The sequence below is a fragment of the Poecilia reticulata genome, chromosome 21, assembly GCF_904066995.2.
Source record: "Poecilia reticulata chromosome 21, P_reticulata-male-v2, whole genome shotgun sequence".
NCBI lineage: Eukaryota > Metazoa > Chordata > Actinopteri > Cyprinodontiformes > Poeciliidae > Poecilia > Poecilia reticulata.
This window is the reverse complement of record NC_088850.1, coordinates 21,243,602-21,259,457: the sequence shown is the minus strand read 5'-3', so window position 1 is coordinate 21,259,457 and position 15,856 is coordinate 21,243,602. Positions and strand designations below refer to the sequence as shown.

At 37.9% G+C, this 15,856-nt stretch overlaps 1 long non-coding RNA gene across 1 annotated transcript; it reads right to left on the bottom strand.

The window, feature by feature from the left end:
- Positions 1-5,235: 5,235 nt before the first annotated feature.
- On the bottom strand, positions 5,236-14,812 carry LOC145549730 (uncharacterized). Its single transcript, XR_014085575.1, has 5 exons — positions 14,402-14,812; positions 13,904-14,031; positions 11,063-11,096; positions 6,949-6,988; positions 5,236-6,867 (listed from the first exon to the last, which is right to left on the bottom strand). It is a non-coding gene; the product is annotated as an uncharacterized LOC145549730 (long non-coding RNA).
- Between the last annotated feature and the right edge of the window lie 1,044 nt (positions 14,813-15,856).

Here is a 15,856-nt window from a genome sequence, read left to right as displayed (position 1 = left end):
CAGCAGCATCCACTGTCTGTTTCCTGACAGTCTGTCTGTCTGTCTGTCTGCAGCACAAGCACATCTTCCTTGTTGGTTCTGCTCATGTGTTTTCAGGCAGATAAACATCTAACATGGCTCCCATCCAAAAACATAAACAACCAAAATAGATTTTTTTTTTCTCTCTCCCCCCCACCCCCCTGTTGGTGTGTTTTTATATAAAAAAAATAAATAAAAAAATTTTGATTCCCTTGTTTGCAACAGATTCCCTAAAAGAGATGGCCAATTTTTGAGAATGTATTCTGCAACCACGAGGTCACTTAGAGTTGACCTCTAACTAATGCCTCATAAAAAAAAATGCAAATGCCAAACGTACAACACATGAATATTTCCTGTAGATTTAGTCTAGACTGTGTAATCTGACTGCTATTAATCCAGTTTAAGATCAGAACCTCCATATTAATTTGAACAAAGTGTTTTTTTTTTCAGCATCAAACAATCCATCAGTTAAAAAAAAAAAAAACACGCACACACAGAGAAGTCGAACAGCTGACATAATTGTATTCTTGCATATCAACCCCCAACATCACACGACGAATCGCCTGCGTATCACACAGGACACCGCTGTGTGTGTACGCAGCGTGTTTGTTTCTGTGTTGGAGAGGCCGGATTAGTGTCGGCTGTCTGCACCCTCTCCACCAGACATCCAGTCAGCAGGGATTTTACGCTCTGAGCGCTGATACAGTCTGAGAGAGTACAGCGGAGGCCTATCGTACACCTAAACCCGATTCAATTCCTCTGAATTGAACGTTAGTTTTACCCTGGAATGCTCGCTAGGCCTCAGCTGGACTTGAGGCGATTGGAAACCAAGACAGAGGCGAGAGTTAACAAGGATTTAATAAGACCTTACTATGCTGTTGTTTACCAGGTTTAGGTGGATTAAAACTCAATCCACATCCCATGAAATGCTTGTCTTTTTATTTAATAAGAACTATGTGGTAAAACGTCTACACACACAATGTAAATCACTTCAGAACTCAACATTATGGTGACATATGCCTTATTATTCAACTAGCAATTTGTTTAAGGTCAAGAAGCTGGTTGTATATGCAACAGGGTACAATGACAGTAAAGGTAAGAGAAAAAAATGACACACCATTGCATAGGCACAATGGCAAAATGAAGACTATTGTGAACATATCAGGCATCATGGTTAAAATCTCCCAAAACATTGTGGCTTGGAACGTTGTTTGGTCGGATAGAAGAACAAAACTTTCTATTGTTGTTTAAAAAGAACTTTATAGAAATAATAAGTTGTTACATTGACTATGTAACATTGTGTTGGTAAAACAGTTTTCATGTGGACTAGCCCTGTTCACGGTTTGGTATTTGTGGATTTTTCTGAACGTAACTTACTTATTCACGAAAAATGTCGCTATTCGTAGATTTTTTTTTGTTGAGTATATTTAAGATATTTGAAAAAAATGCAGCTTTGGAAGCTGAAATACCTAGCTGCAAAGCTACTTGACACGCTGTTGGCTGACTTTTGCAAAGCATCCAATCTAGAAGTGTCATTCATTTTCCATTTCGCTCATTGGATGTAGTCCCAAGAGCAGAGAAAAGGAAGACCATTAGCTTCTGCAGTAGTCCTGAGACAGTTTCCAATGCGTGTATAAATGCATTCACTCCATCTGCCTCCTATTCTGCAACTAAAACATTTAGATATAAAATATCTAGCTCCTTGTTGGGATAAAACACAACACCTTAAACATAGCTTGGTCATTTTGTTTGCAAAATAAGGGATTCAAAATGTGTTTGTTTTTTTTGTTTGTTTTAAAGATGTAGCAGCAGAATGAGTTGCAATAAAGGTCTTCAGGCCTTTATTGTTAAAAATGTTTTATACCTAATGAGCATTCCTGTCATCAAAACACATCACAGGCTGCCTGTGGCCTCCATTGGCCCCAGATCCACCCGTTCCTATCCTACTGGTCTTTCCTGGAAAAAAAGAGAGGGTGGGGGGAAAAGAGGTGGAGAATAGTATGTTAGGATGTATGTAACACACAAACAGGTCAGGAAAGGAAGGAGGTGCAGCACCGTGTCCTTCCTGCAGAAACAAGCCTTCAGTCCAAGGAGATATCTGGACCATAAAGTAGAGAGTGACGCATTTTAAGCTTCATGGCATCACCTCTGAAAACCACATGTCATAAATATTGGTGTTTTTTGAACTACCCTGATTTCAATTGATGATTGATTAAGAGGTGTTTGCTGAACTCTAGTCATCTGAATCAAGTGGTAAAGCAGGGCAATGTGTCTTCTAAACCAGGGTTGAAAAGCATTGCTCCTGATATGTGGGGAATGTGTTTGCATTGCCCACATATCAAAAAACACACAAAAAAAAACCACACAACTTTTTTTTTTTTACAATTAATACGAGGGTATATTCAGAAAGGTTGAGATTAATCTCAGAAATCTTCTAGAAAAAACAAGGAAATTTCTGAGCTCCATCCATCCATTATCTTACACGCTTGTCCCTTGTGGGGTCACCAGCGTCCAGCGGGTAAATGTGAGCGGTGGGGTCACCCTGGACTGGTTGCCAGTCCATCGTAAATTTCTGAGCTCCAAAAAGTTAGTTACATTTCTAGAAAACATTTTGAGATTTTGTGGCTTCAAAAGCCGAAAATCACAAATCAAAAGTATTTGACGTTTGAAACTCAGAAATTCCATGTTTTTTTCTATAAAAATTCTGAGATTAATCTCAAATTTTCTGAGTGTTTAGGCAGAAATGTACTCATTTTTATCTGCAATGGCCCTAATACATCATAGTACAATTAATCCCACAAACTCTCTGTTGAAAATGCCAACTGGTGACCTTCCTTACTTATTGCTTGGAGATGCTGTACCACCACATACTAACTACAGAACATATATGGATAGCTAGATCCCGTCTTACAAGTCAACTTAACCTCACAGGGGAGCACAGGTAGGCTAAGTTGCAATTTGGAGATAATTTACATGATTAGATGTGTGCGATTGGTTTAAAGAATCAGAGCCACGGCATTAGGTGACAAACTGAACGCAGCCAGGAGGCTGAGAGCAGCACGTCCTCCTCTGGCTCGCTTAAAACGTTCGTAATTTTATGAAAGAACAACAAAAAAATCAACAAAACGTGTTCAAATTAATGACCCAACAACAATAATAATCTCAGTGATTATTGTTTCAGCAAGGTGTTGTGCAATTCTGTGCGTTTCGGTTCCATTATCAAAATAACGAGCAGAGCAGGAGTTTAAAATTAACTAATCAACCACCGCTGTGTTGAGGGAGCTTATTAATGATAGCAAAATAAAAATCAAGCCTGCAAACCTGATATCGTAACGGACTGAATGTTATGTTTTTAACATAATCTCTGGTCGGCTTGGGGAGCGAAGGAGGTTACCATGGCAACGGGAGTGCTTAAATGACAGAGTAAAAATGTAGGAGTGGTTTAGAGTTGATCATCTGTTCAGGTTGTTTACCTTTGCTGTGGCTCATCACAGCCGCTGTAGTTTCTGAACTTTCAATAAACGACAAACTTGGACTAATTATCTCGTTCTTTGTGACTATACGTCATTTACAGCAAACATCAAACACGGTAAATATTTTACATTAAGTATTTAACAAACAAATGACTTCTACCGCGATAATTATGTGAAATTAAATTAATTGTCTAATATAAAAAATAGTTTGGTGCTGTCGGGATCAGAGTCTGAGAGGCTTTTTCTTAATCAAACTAAATTTTTTTGCCTCTTATTTAATATTGATGTTGATGAGATTTTCTCCAAAATAATAACCTTTTTCAACCTTTATAGCTCCACTGTTGAAAATGAGACGTTAACATTCACAAATGACATTGAAATAAAATCCAGTCCAACATCTGGTTTGAGGTGATTCCTCTGGATCCTGTTTTAAAGCGAGCATGAGTGACTATACTTATTGATTTCAGATGCCTGGATTAGCCTTGTTGCTGAATCGGATGTCAAAATCTGTTGGATTGTGTTGATTTGAACACGGATTAACAGGTTTAACTTATTCTTTTTTTTCTTTTCTTTTTTTCTTTTCCTGTCTGGATCCCAACTTCAGAAGATGAGCTATAACCTAACAGAGCTCTGTGGTTCCTCCTGTCAGTATGAGATTCAGGGTGAGGAGGCGCCATGTCAGGAAGAGAAGTGGAAGCTGCAGGATCTTCAGAACAAACAGGTCATGATGCTGGGCTACTGATTATCCCTCTGTCTGGACACAGGATCAATAGAACCAGTTTAAAAGCTAAAATGAATGGTTATGTGCCAGACATGGAAAACTGGGATGCACTCCATGCCATGATGTTCAGGATTTAGGTCTCATGGCATCTCAAGGTGTCAACATTGCAGCCAGTGGGCTGAAGGAAATGCAGCTTTATTTTGTAGCAATTAAAAAGCTTTTTTTGTAAAGCTTTTATCGCTTCGCAAAAGAATTAATCAGCACAGAAACTCCAAAGGGCGCAAAGAAGCAGTTATATTTATGTATGTAGTTGTCATAGTACCCCCAAGAATTTAAAACTACTTTCACCCCTGCTCATACAGTTGTGATGAGCTGCCAGAAAATTACCAGGGGCATGTTGATATGGAAACCATACCTTTTATATTAAATCTCACTGCCAGATCTCAAAGATCCAGATTTTTTTTTTAAACTAACAAATTTAATCTGAGATTGAAACAAATACACAAAGCAGTTCTGATAGATAACTAAGAAGACAGAGCAGTAAACAGTCTGAGAGGGTGTTACTGGATTAGTGGAGGGTGTGATTACAGCTGAGTGATCAGTAACAGCAATGACATGGTAGTGACAAGGAGATCAACAAAATTAAGCTAACTGACAACATGCAAGGGGCAATGACAGAACTCAAACCCACATTCAGGGTTTAGCCTGGAATTAACTATGATAAACTAATCCTCAAAAAAAAAAAAAAAGTCATGTCTCAAAACCCTGAACCAATTCAGATTAGTAAGTCTGGTCACCCAACCCTCTGCTAACCACTATTGCCCTTCCTCCATGATATCCCTACAAAAAGCACAAATATGGAACAGAATGAGCCTGCTTTTCCTGCCACGGTTCATTAAAGGCTGTGAAAACCCAATGACAAACATGCCTTTCATTTTGGCCTGTGGTATTTGAACAGGTCAGTTGATTTATATGGTAACGGATGGCATGACAACAGGCATTACAAGAATGACGACTCCACCCTGCTTTCAGGCATAGTTTTATTTGAATTCTATGAAGTCCCTGGTGCCTCTCCTACCAAAATCAGCTGCAGTGTTTACATTACAGGTCATAATTTAGCTAAAACGTCACATGCATCACCAAGCCAGAACGGAGACTGTTCAACCACTGGAACAGGAAGAAAGTAATAAACAAAATAGATAAAAATTCATAAAAAGAATAGTACGAGAGAAATCTCTCACCGAGAGTTAAGCACTTCAACAGGCAAGAAAAATATTTGGTAAGAAAAGAAACATCATACCACCACCATCAGGAGCAAGATGATAGTGGTATGATGCAAATCCCAACTTGAAGCTGTAAATAAACTCAGCTGAAGTAACAATAAATCAAGGGTAGTTTCTGTAGTGAACAGTAAATATATTTATGTTGTAAAGCTGGAAAAAAATTTTGTCAATGGAGAATTATGGAGACTCAGTGTGACAGTATCTACACGTATACTGTCACGCTGTTTTCTGTCTTCCACATTTGAAAAAGACATTATGACGGTCTTGTGAAGAAACAAAGAGGGTTTTTCAGTAATATCAAACCTTGTCGTGCTTTTGAACTATTTGCGTCACTTTTGTTGTGCTCTTTGTAGTGCAGATTTATCAGAATTAGGGAAATAGAATACACAGTATTCTGCCTTGACAGTATGGGGTCAATGCTCTAGCGTTTAGTGGTCCCAATTTTTGAAATATTTATTAGATGAATTAGTCAGAAAGTACATCATGCCATCAGTTTTACTTTAGGTTCAAGCATCTTTCACCCTAGGTTGAGTGAACCTTTATCAGCATATAGACAGAGGGTTTGCATAGGACTGCATGAGAGCAACGTCATTGCATCTATGGCATGTGGTAGATGTTTTACTCAGACTGCAGAGTTTTTTGACTTGTTGAAACCCCTCCAAGGCCATCAGGTTTGACTGATGATCAAATTATGTATGCTACTGTTTCGAGTATGAATCTAGTCCTAATTCATTGAATTGATGAACAGACACACGATGAGGGTATAAAAACTAAAAACAATCAACTTACTGTACTGAACAAGTATCACAATTAAAAGTAATTATTTTTAATGTGATTACAGACTTACAAATTAGCAGAGTTTTATACAAGTACATGCAAGCTATAAAGGGGTATGCTACTTTTTACTGCTTATACTTGCAATTGTTTTACAAGTTTTGAATGAGATGTGCTAATTATGTAGCTGCATAGGTAAATAAGAGAAACCTAGTATTTTCTGATCACCTTAAATAGCAGAATATGGCTGATGAAAATGAACTTTCACACAACTTCATAGTCCACGGATAACAAAGGAATGCTTTTATCTAGATAAGTAAATTCCTTTCACAATGAGAGAAAAGGTGGTCGCTAGCTTGGTCTTCCACCCTATTTCCATCCATCTGACCGTTTGGTACAATGTCAAGTTAGGAAAACTGGATGTTGAACATGAGATGATAGTCCTTGTCTTGCAAATGGCGTTTTCTTATTGTGAGCTTGTGACATTACTGTCCAGTTGAAACTGTGGTTGGCTAGTTGTCTGATGTTTCAGAACTTTCCAGGGTGTTTGGTGGCAATGTGTGAGATCTCCATCCTGTCGTGACTTCAAAATCTTGTTCTGAAAATTTAGAAGAAAATCTTTTGACACGTGGCTTCACATTTCTGCACTAAACATCTTTCCATTTTAGAGCAAACATACCTCCTCCTGATTTTGTGCTTCCTTTGCTTCTTCCATTACGCTGTCACAGAGAAACACACAGGTTTAAAAAGTAACAAAAATAGAGTGTGTACCCAGAATAGTTTTGAATAATGTCATTACATATATTTTCAACAGCTTGACCCCAGCTCACAACTTTTTTATTTGAAACCAGTGGTGGTTTAAAAAGGAAACTAAATGTACTCAGTTAGCTCTTTGAAGCACAGATACAATGTATTTTTAAAAAAAAAGTTACTTTGTGAGTATTCTGCAGGCAACTGTCTCAGTCATGTTTCAAGATAGCTGCTGGCAATAGCAACAGCTTCAGCTCCATATGAACATATCATAACAGTGTTCTCATTTAACTTATTTTAAAACTAGGGAATGGTAATGGTGTCACATTATTCATTATTTCTGTAAAGTGAATTCTTTTAAAACATTTCTCCTCGTCTCCTGAAAGTTTTCTCACATTCAAGGCAAAAGCAGCTTGATGGTATTAAATATGTTTAACTATGTTTATGATTCTAGTCACATAGTGGTATAAAACATTCTTTTTGAGTTCTTAAAGCTACACTGAAATACAACAGGTGCCAAACAAATCCAAGCTATTAGAGCTATTTCAAAAAGGTTGAAACATCTTTCCGTTTTTCAATACATACTTTGTTTTAAATGTGTCGTATTTCTCATGATGAACTTAATTACTTAGAGTTCTTAAGAATATTATTTAATATCTTTAAAAAAAAGCTGGTCAAGTCATTTTTGGAGTTGATTTTTAAGCAAGCTAATTCCACAGTGTGGAATCCACACAACTGCCTCTGTTAGACTGCTAAGTGTTAAGATAGGAGATTTTCCTTGGTGTTCCTCAAAGTCCTGTCCTGAAGTCATTTAAATGACCAATTTTTGTAAGCAACATTGCATCTTTATCATAAAACTGTAAATTCTGGATTTATGCCGATGAGACTGCTTTGTTTTCTTCTGAAGAATACATTACTTCTGTTGATTCTGTCCTTTGCTATGCTCTACACACTGAATTCATTTATGAGAAACAAGTTCACACAGTCACTCAAATGTTTCCATGTCATCCTGCTTAAAGATTTCTCACTTCAGATTTCGGTGGAACTCACTGTTGTGCTTTGTATCAAAAACAGACCAGCTTCTTCTTTTATTTGCCAGAGATCAGAACTTTTACTTAGTGACTTACAAACCAAATCTAGAAAACATCCCTCTGACTCTGTCATACCTGCTTTTCTGGAATGGTAATAATCATTACACCTTTTCTCAAACATGGCTCTGTTCCAACACCATAAAAACATTTCTTCAGGGTTGAGAAGATCTACATCTTGTTATCGTGTACCTCCCACTTGGAATGCACCGCAATAATGCTTGACTCGACACCAGCAATATCTCTTTCTCAGATTAAATTTTTAATAATCAATCTTATCTGTTTCGTTTGCATTTGGCTGTTAACCCCCAGTAGGTTTCCTGAGGATGTAATAACAGTAAATGACTGAAGGCAGAAAATTATGAGATTTGACTTTCTATCAGTAACATGATCTTAAATAAAGACAGATGTAGTGGAATGGTCAGGGGAAAGTTGCTGGACGGTCTTTGTTTTGAAGTTCCCAAACAAGAAATGAGCAACTCAGTCTTCAGTTCTGTGAGAAGACCAGTTTCTCCTCTCCAGTTACTTACTAGCCTATCGAGATTTTATTTTACATCCGGCTGCAGTCTGTCAGCCTGTCAGGTTACATAACAGATCCAGGACGATGAGAGAGAGTCTTGCAACACTTTGGAGCTTCGTTCATGCCTTGCAAGCGGCAACGCCTCCAGTTCAAGCTTGTAGAGTAAGGTCATTGACCGCAGCACAGGAAAGTAACAACAACCCAAGAGGAACGAAATACCTCCGCACAATCATCAGTGGAAGTTTTTCCTGTGTGGAGGCATTGATCTCAGTTTCCCTCCCGGTTCAGGCATGTATTGTCCAATGAACAGCTGATATTTCAAGGTAGAGGAACATCTGATAAAACTATATCTGTCTCTCCATATGGGTGGATGTCGCTCCTCTGAGATTATGAAGCACATTAGTTTGTCGTTTTGTTTGTGGTGATTTTGGAATTTAAGATATTTCGGCCTTGTTGTCATTGCCTGGGAGTCCTCAGTACTCCCACTTCCTTCAGTCAATGCGTCAAACTCTTAAACTGTACTGAAGTTTCCTAAATTCTGTTTTATTGGTCAGCTGTTAAATCATCCAATATTTGGACTATATTTCCTGCTTTCTGCTCAGATAGATCACCATTTGCGATGGTGATCTATCTCAATAGTGCCACACCTCAGTGTGGAATTGAAAACAACAAAATGTGATGCGAAAGTGATAGCTTGATCATAGATAGTCATGGTGAACAGAAAGAACTGCCAGTTTCAGGTTCCACATCCCACAGATTTGATCATTATTTATATGGATATGTCCTAATTATATAAATTAAATACCCTAATGAAATAAGTGCTTCAATGAGGTTTTGTTTTTTATGCTAAAAACATATATAATCTCAGCATTTTTTTTTATGTTTCTGTTCTACGGTAAAATATGAAAGAACTTGCCACTGCACTTTGTGAAATTGAGTCCAACATTTGATTGGTTAACCGGCTGATTTTGACCAGAACTGCATCAGAAATCTGGATGTGTAATCCAGACAGACAAAATCCACTTTTGATGTGTTGCAGACTGCAGCCAGCAAGTTTTAATATTTGATGTCTGTTTCTTACACTGAATATATTTAATAAATTGTCTGCAACAAATTAATGACATGTGTAAGTAATATTAATTGTTAATAAATGGCCTCCATACAAAACACATCAAATCAGAATTGACAGTGGAGTAGTTTCTTTTTACGACCAGTGGAAGCGCTGTGGGTCCAATCAGGTGCTTCCTTTGAATTGTTGTGGTGTTCAGTACAAATATAAATCCAAAAACACACTTTTAATAATTCAGTAAATTCTAATTGTGACAGTTTAAATGGTGTCATGAATGTTCCCCATTCTTAATGTGCCAGTTAGAGTTGATCCAGTTTTTATTGAGATTTATAACAATCCCTTTGTGGCCACATTTAACTTATTCATTCTTTCATGGTAATTGTTGTGTTTTAGTGTGCAGGAAAAATACATTATTTATTTATTTATTTATTTATTTATATTAGCTTTACAAAAACCAAATTATATGAACTAGTTTGCAATAATGTTATTTATTTATTTATTTGATCCGTGTAATTTATTAGTTGTCACATTTAAAGTTCTTGTTTGTGGTTCTATGAACAGAAATGAAATAAAATGTATATATACAATACTTACATAGATAAACACAAGTTTTTTGGGGGCTGAAGCAGAGCTTCATGTGGGACAACCCATTTTATTTTAACTGTTTGAAAGTAACACCAGCCAACAATCACTGACTTTATAGTAAACTAGTTAACAAGTTTGATATCTTATATTTCCTGAACAGTGGCAGCTGCCAACAACATAACAGATTAATCTATTGCATGTGTACCAACTATAAAATAGCATGTGCAATAGAATTTAGCTCGTATTATTCAATTTAAAAAAGAAATAAACAAATTATATATATATATATATATATATATGTTGTTTTCAACATGCTAACTCCTTACTCTTGGGGCCTCCTGGTGGTGTGGGGGCCCTAAGCAGCCGCTGTACTTGCATATTACTCAGTATATATAATGAATATTAGTAAGAAAATTTTGTGATTTCCAAATAAATAATTCAGATCTACAGAAGTATTACTCCGGCACAGAAAATGATCTTCAGTGCTTCTGATGCTGTTTTACTAACTCATGTCAGATTTTCTCTTGATGGTCAACTCCATCTTCAATGTTTGATGACTTTGTGAGGTTTAGAACTTATGGGACCAGCAGCAGCCTCAGTCTCCAAACCTCGTCCGTCCTCTGACTGATTGCTGATAATCAGCCACTAATTGCTTCTAATGCACTGCAATGGATGCAACTTGCATCCAGAGCTTCTCTGGAGACTAACGGACAGAGCAATGAAGGGAAACGTGACGGCAGGAAGACAGAATGATGAAATAAATAATGGAGGGAGCTCATACCGTCGTACCGTTCACGTCATAGCCGCTGCCGCCCCTGTGGATGTAGGAGAAAACATCACAGATCACCAGGTGACATGAAGACATTTTTATCATCCACTTTTTGCTCACTGTCTGTGGATGATGAATTATTTACCTGTGAAATGTTGATTTACAGCTTAAAGCTGGGAGCATTTATCACCTTTATTTTTACCTGTAAGTCTGGCTTCCCTTGTTCACAGCCGTTCACACGTCCTGCTCTGTCATAAATCTGTGTACCTGTGATAGTCATCGCCCCGCTGCGGCGCTCGGCCACTCCCGCTTCACTGCCCTTCCACCATTCCAGTGCACTGAACTGTTCATTCCTGCTTGTGTCGACGCCATGCCGAGCCTGGGGTGAATTACTCAGTCAGCTGTTTCAAGCTGCCATCGCTTCTGCCAGAACGAACCATTATCCCCAAGATATCATGAAGCTCCAACTTTTTTGCCTTTTTTGTAACATGCAGAAGAGTTGCTCTGCTTTTGGCTACTCTCAAGGACCTGAAAGGAAAGCCTTTCTTTAAGTCTTCTTCACTTATTTGGATAACGTCCCAGTTCTTTAGATCCAACCCAAAACATTCTGAAAGACAAATTGATGAATAACTTTATAGTATGACGTCAACTTTACATAATACGGCCCTTTTAAGATACACGGGTTTTCTAATTTGCAAGCCTTTTCCTACTTACAAGTTTATTTAACCTAAGCAAGTGCTGCTTCTTAAAAGACCAGAACACTTTTATCTTTAGACAACTCCAAAAGGAAAAGTCAAACTGGATCATGAAAACATGATTTTAAAACCTATAAATTATTGCCACGTAAGACTGCTACAACGAAGCCCTGCCTATCCGTGGTTCAGTATTTGTGGAAAAGCTGCCAATTCATAGATTTGTTTTTGTAAAGTATATCCAAAAAATATGTAAAGTCAATGTAACTTGGGAAGCTGAAATATCTAGGGCCAATGTAACTTGGCACACTACTGGTTTAATGACTTGGTTAGTTCGTGCCCGTGTCTTAACTCATGGCCACAACTTGTCTCATGAACACAACTTGTCTAAGTTATGGCCATGGCTATAATTACTTCTAACCATGATAATTAAGTTGTTTTCACAAAGTAAACAAGTTGTCTCCACAAGTTACTAAGTTGTGGCCATGATGTCTTTTCCTTCTGCCATGTCACCAGATGGGTTCCGTAGACCAGTGCAAATGCTGCAGAGATTTATTAGCTTTAATAAACAGCATTTGCCTGCGACAAACTGGCGACCTGTCCAGGGTGACCCTGCCTCTCGCCCCGGAACATTAGCTGGAGATGGGCACCAGCAACCCTCCTGACCCCACTAAGGGACAAGGGTGTAAAGAAAATGGATGGATGGATGGATGGATGGATGGATGGATGGATGGATGGATGGATGGATGGATGGATGGATGGATGGATGGATGGATGGATGGATGGATGGATGGATGGATGGATGGATGGATGGATGGATGGATGGATGGAAACAACATTTGCATTTATGACACTACGGAGATTAGAGCTCTTTCAAGGCAGAAGTACTCTGCCTTTACTGGCCTACGCTTGACAGAATATGTAGCGTCTCTGTTCATAGTTACTACCTAACAAAAAAAATAAATAAATAAAGCTGTCAAAAGACCCATGAAACAGAGCTCTCTTAAACTTATATTTTTGCTTTTTACATGGTCTTACTTTCACATTAAACAGTAGTTTCCATTAGAAACGTGTTCGATTCTCAGTCTTTGCTTCACTCAGGCATATATCAGCGGTGCAACTCTGTCTCCCATTAAAATAATGATTGGCATCCCTGTAATTAACCACCCAGTGCAACAGTTTATTGGTTCATAAAATCTTCTTGATAATGCTGTGATGTTTGTAAGGAGGAGTTGGTTTAAAATAAAAGAGGCCCATATTGGTCTTGTTCTCCTCTGGATTAGCCATTAGCTTCAGGCTAATATAGGTTTACACCAAATGTAGATGCAAAGTGGGTTATCTTCTGGGGTGGAGATATTAAATATGGCTTATAATCTTAGTCTTTTAACAAAACCTCACTGCATAGGATGTGCCTTGTGTCTTTTCTGTTAAATAACTACACAATGCTCACTCGGTTTTGGCTTCAACTAAATAGACACTCTTGTGTTTTTGTGACATATTTCATTTAGTTGATTTCTTTAGTTTAATAGCAATTATTTTCTTTAAAAAAAAAAAAAAAGACACCAGTCAGCAGAATATTCAGGAACATGCAGCAGAAAAAAAATAGCATTCAATGTTTTCTTCCCCTTTGTCACTCTCTCTGGTTGGTTTGACACCAATTCAAAGAAACACGTGGATGTACACAGATGTGTGTGAGGCTTGTGCAACTCTCACAATTACACACACAGATAAAATGAGGACAATGGTGGCTCCAAGCCCAACCCGTTTGGCCCGGTTACCTCCATCATGCTTTCTCCACAACCCGGCGACGCCCTTCATCCAAAACCACCTGTCAGGTCGGACGGGTCTCCCTCTGCCGTGCTTTCACACAAACTGGATTATAATTATAAAGCCCTTTCGGAACAGACAACGTGAATCACCAGCAATGTGTGCCTCCCCAAACAGAAACTTCTTGGTCTCAATTAATCGTTAATTCGCTGACGCGGTTTCAATTCCTGAAATTTAAGCGGCGCGACGTGGCAGCAAAGCATGGACTTAATGAGTCCCATTTATTTAACATGGAACAAGAGGAAACCAGACTTAACTTAACAAAAACTGATTGAAGCTGAATTTGCTTTAAAAAAATAAAATAAAATAAAATAAAAAGTCTGTGTCCTCTCACCTGTTGCAATTAGTACAGAGGGCGAGAAGAGTGATGCTGAGCACGAGGAAGGCGACTGAAGAGATGATGGCCACTTCCGGGGATGAAGCCCAGCTCATAACGCTATCCATCCCTATCGGGGCCATCGTCTGACACCGATACAGCAGAACAATGTTCATTTGCCAAGACAAAAACAGGCCACAGTCATGTCTAAATATCTAAAGTTATGTGTTATCTGTCAACTTCACACTAATGCCATACAATACAAGCATATTAAGCTTTTTTAAACCTTGTTCCTAAAGGAAAATTTGCTTATCCGGAGGACTGTATAGTAGACTTTTTAGTAGTTCAAAATTTACACACACACACATTAAAAAAAACAATTTTCATGTAAATTTCAGGTGAAAATGTGACACTTTGAAGGCCAAAACTTAGCAGATAACTTTTTAAAGAACAAGTAAATGACCAAACATACAGAAAAAAAACATCATAATAGATAAATAAATTCAACTAACTTACATTGTTTTCGGCTCGGTTGTGGTGAAGCTCAGGCGTAGCTGTTCCACCAACTGTGTGTCAGTCAAGCACCTGCCCAGCTTTAAATGCCTCACGGCTCTCAGCGTCAGGTGAGGGAGGGACTGTGCTCGCTGGCATCCTGTCTGCTACGAAGGAGGTGCTGACTGAAACCCAGAGGTCACTCATTGTCTGAACTATCACATCTCGATTGCATCCACACGCGGATTCCTTGGTACGTTGTCATGCCGGCGGGGCCCCAAGGCAGGAATGCAGGAATGCGCCTTTTTCTATGTCACGCCAAAAATTTCTGGCACAGTTACGTTACAGGCCGATCAATTGAATATTTAAGATGGCTGCTGAAGTATTAGGTTGTAAAGGAAAAGCAGTAAAGTGACTGGGCTGCTAGATGCTAACCCACGTGCATGCTGTTGCTTATGGAAATATGTTGATTTAGTGCAGATGAGCGCTCAGTAAAAATGAACACACACGCTCCCCCTAGCAGCAGATAACAGCACTGCAGGGAAAAAAACCAAAAAAAAAAAAAAAAAACAGGAAGAGATTATGTTTTTGGTTGTTTAGGTAAAGATGAATGTAGCTGTATGGATATCTTACGGGAGACTGTAGGTAGTAAGCATGGTGTAGACTGCATAATGACAAGTTAATTGTGTAGATGAAATTTGGAAATTTGTGACATGAGTAAAAATAAGATCAATATGTTTAATGTGAGACGAGAGGTAAGCTTTGTGTCACTCCTTTTCAAAACTGGCAATGGAGGTTTTCTATGTTTTATTATTATTATGCATATTTTTTTTGTTTTCTTAATTATTTTATTTTTTCTCTGACATTTTACTTGTTTGAAATAAACATTTTATTAAAATAATAATAATAAAAGTATGGCGTTGTTTTCATCATGCCATTCACTGTCTCAGATGTAACACATGTTCATATCTAAAGTATGTTTGCAGAAAAAGGGCTCAAATAAAAGTGCAATTAAATATCATTAAAAAATGTATTTCATTAAATAATTTTAATTAAATGAAGTTAAATAAAACCACAGTGTTGTATTTTACGCGCTTGTTTATTTTGATAATTGTTTAATCGTCAGTTTATCAGTAAAATTAGAACATTACATAAGATACGACCAATAGAAAAAGATTTTTAATCTAGAAATCTAGATATACAACACACCGTTAGTCTCTGTATCTCTGAACAGCCTTTCACATTGAACATCATTTTTCACAATACAAATAAACACTGATCTGATTAGATTGATAAAATAATATCTGAGCCACATGAATAACTGTGGCGGGTCGGATTTGGCCTGCAGGCCTTTAGTTTGACACTCGTGCCCTACAAGGAGCGCAAGCCACAAAACATCATTGCTAAAGAGAATTAACATTGAAAGAAAGAAAGAAAGAAAGATGTGTCTAAGAACGTAAATGGAAAGTTAAGTGGAAG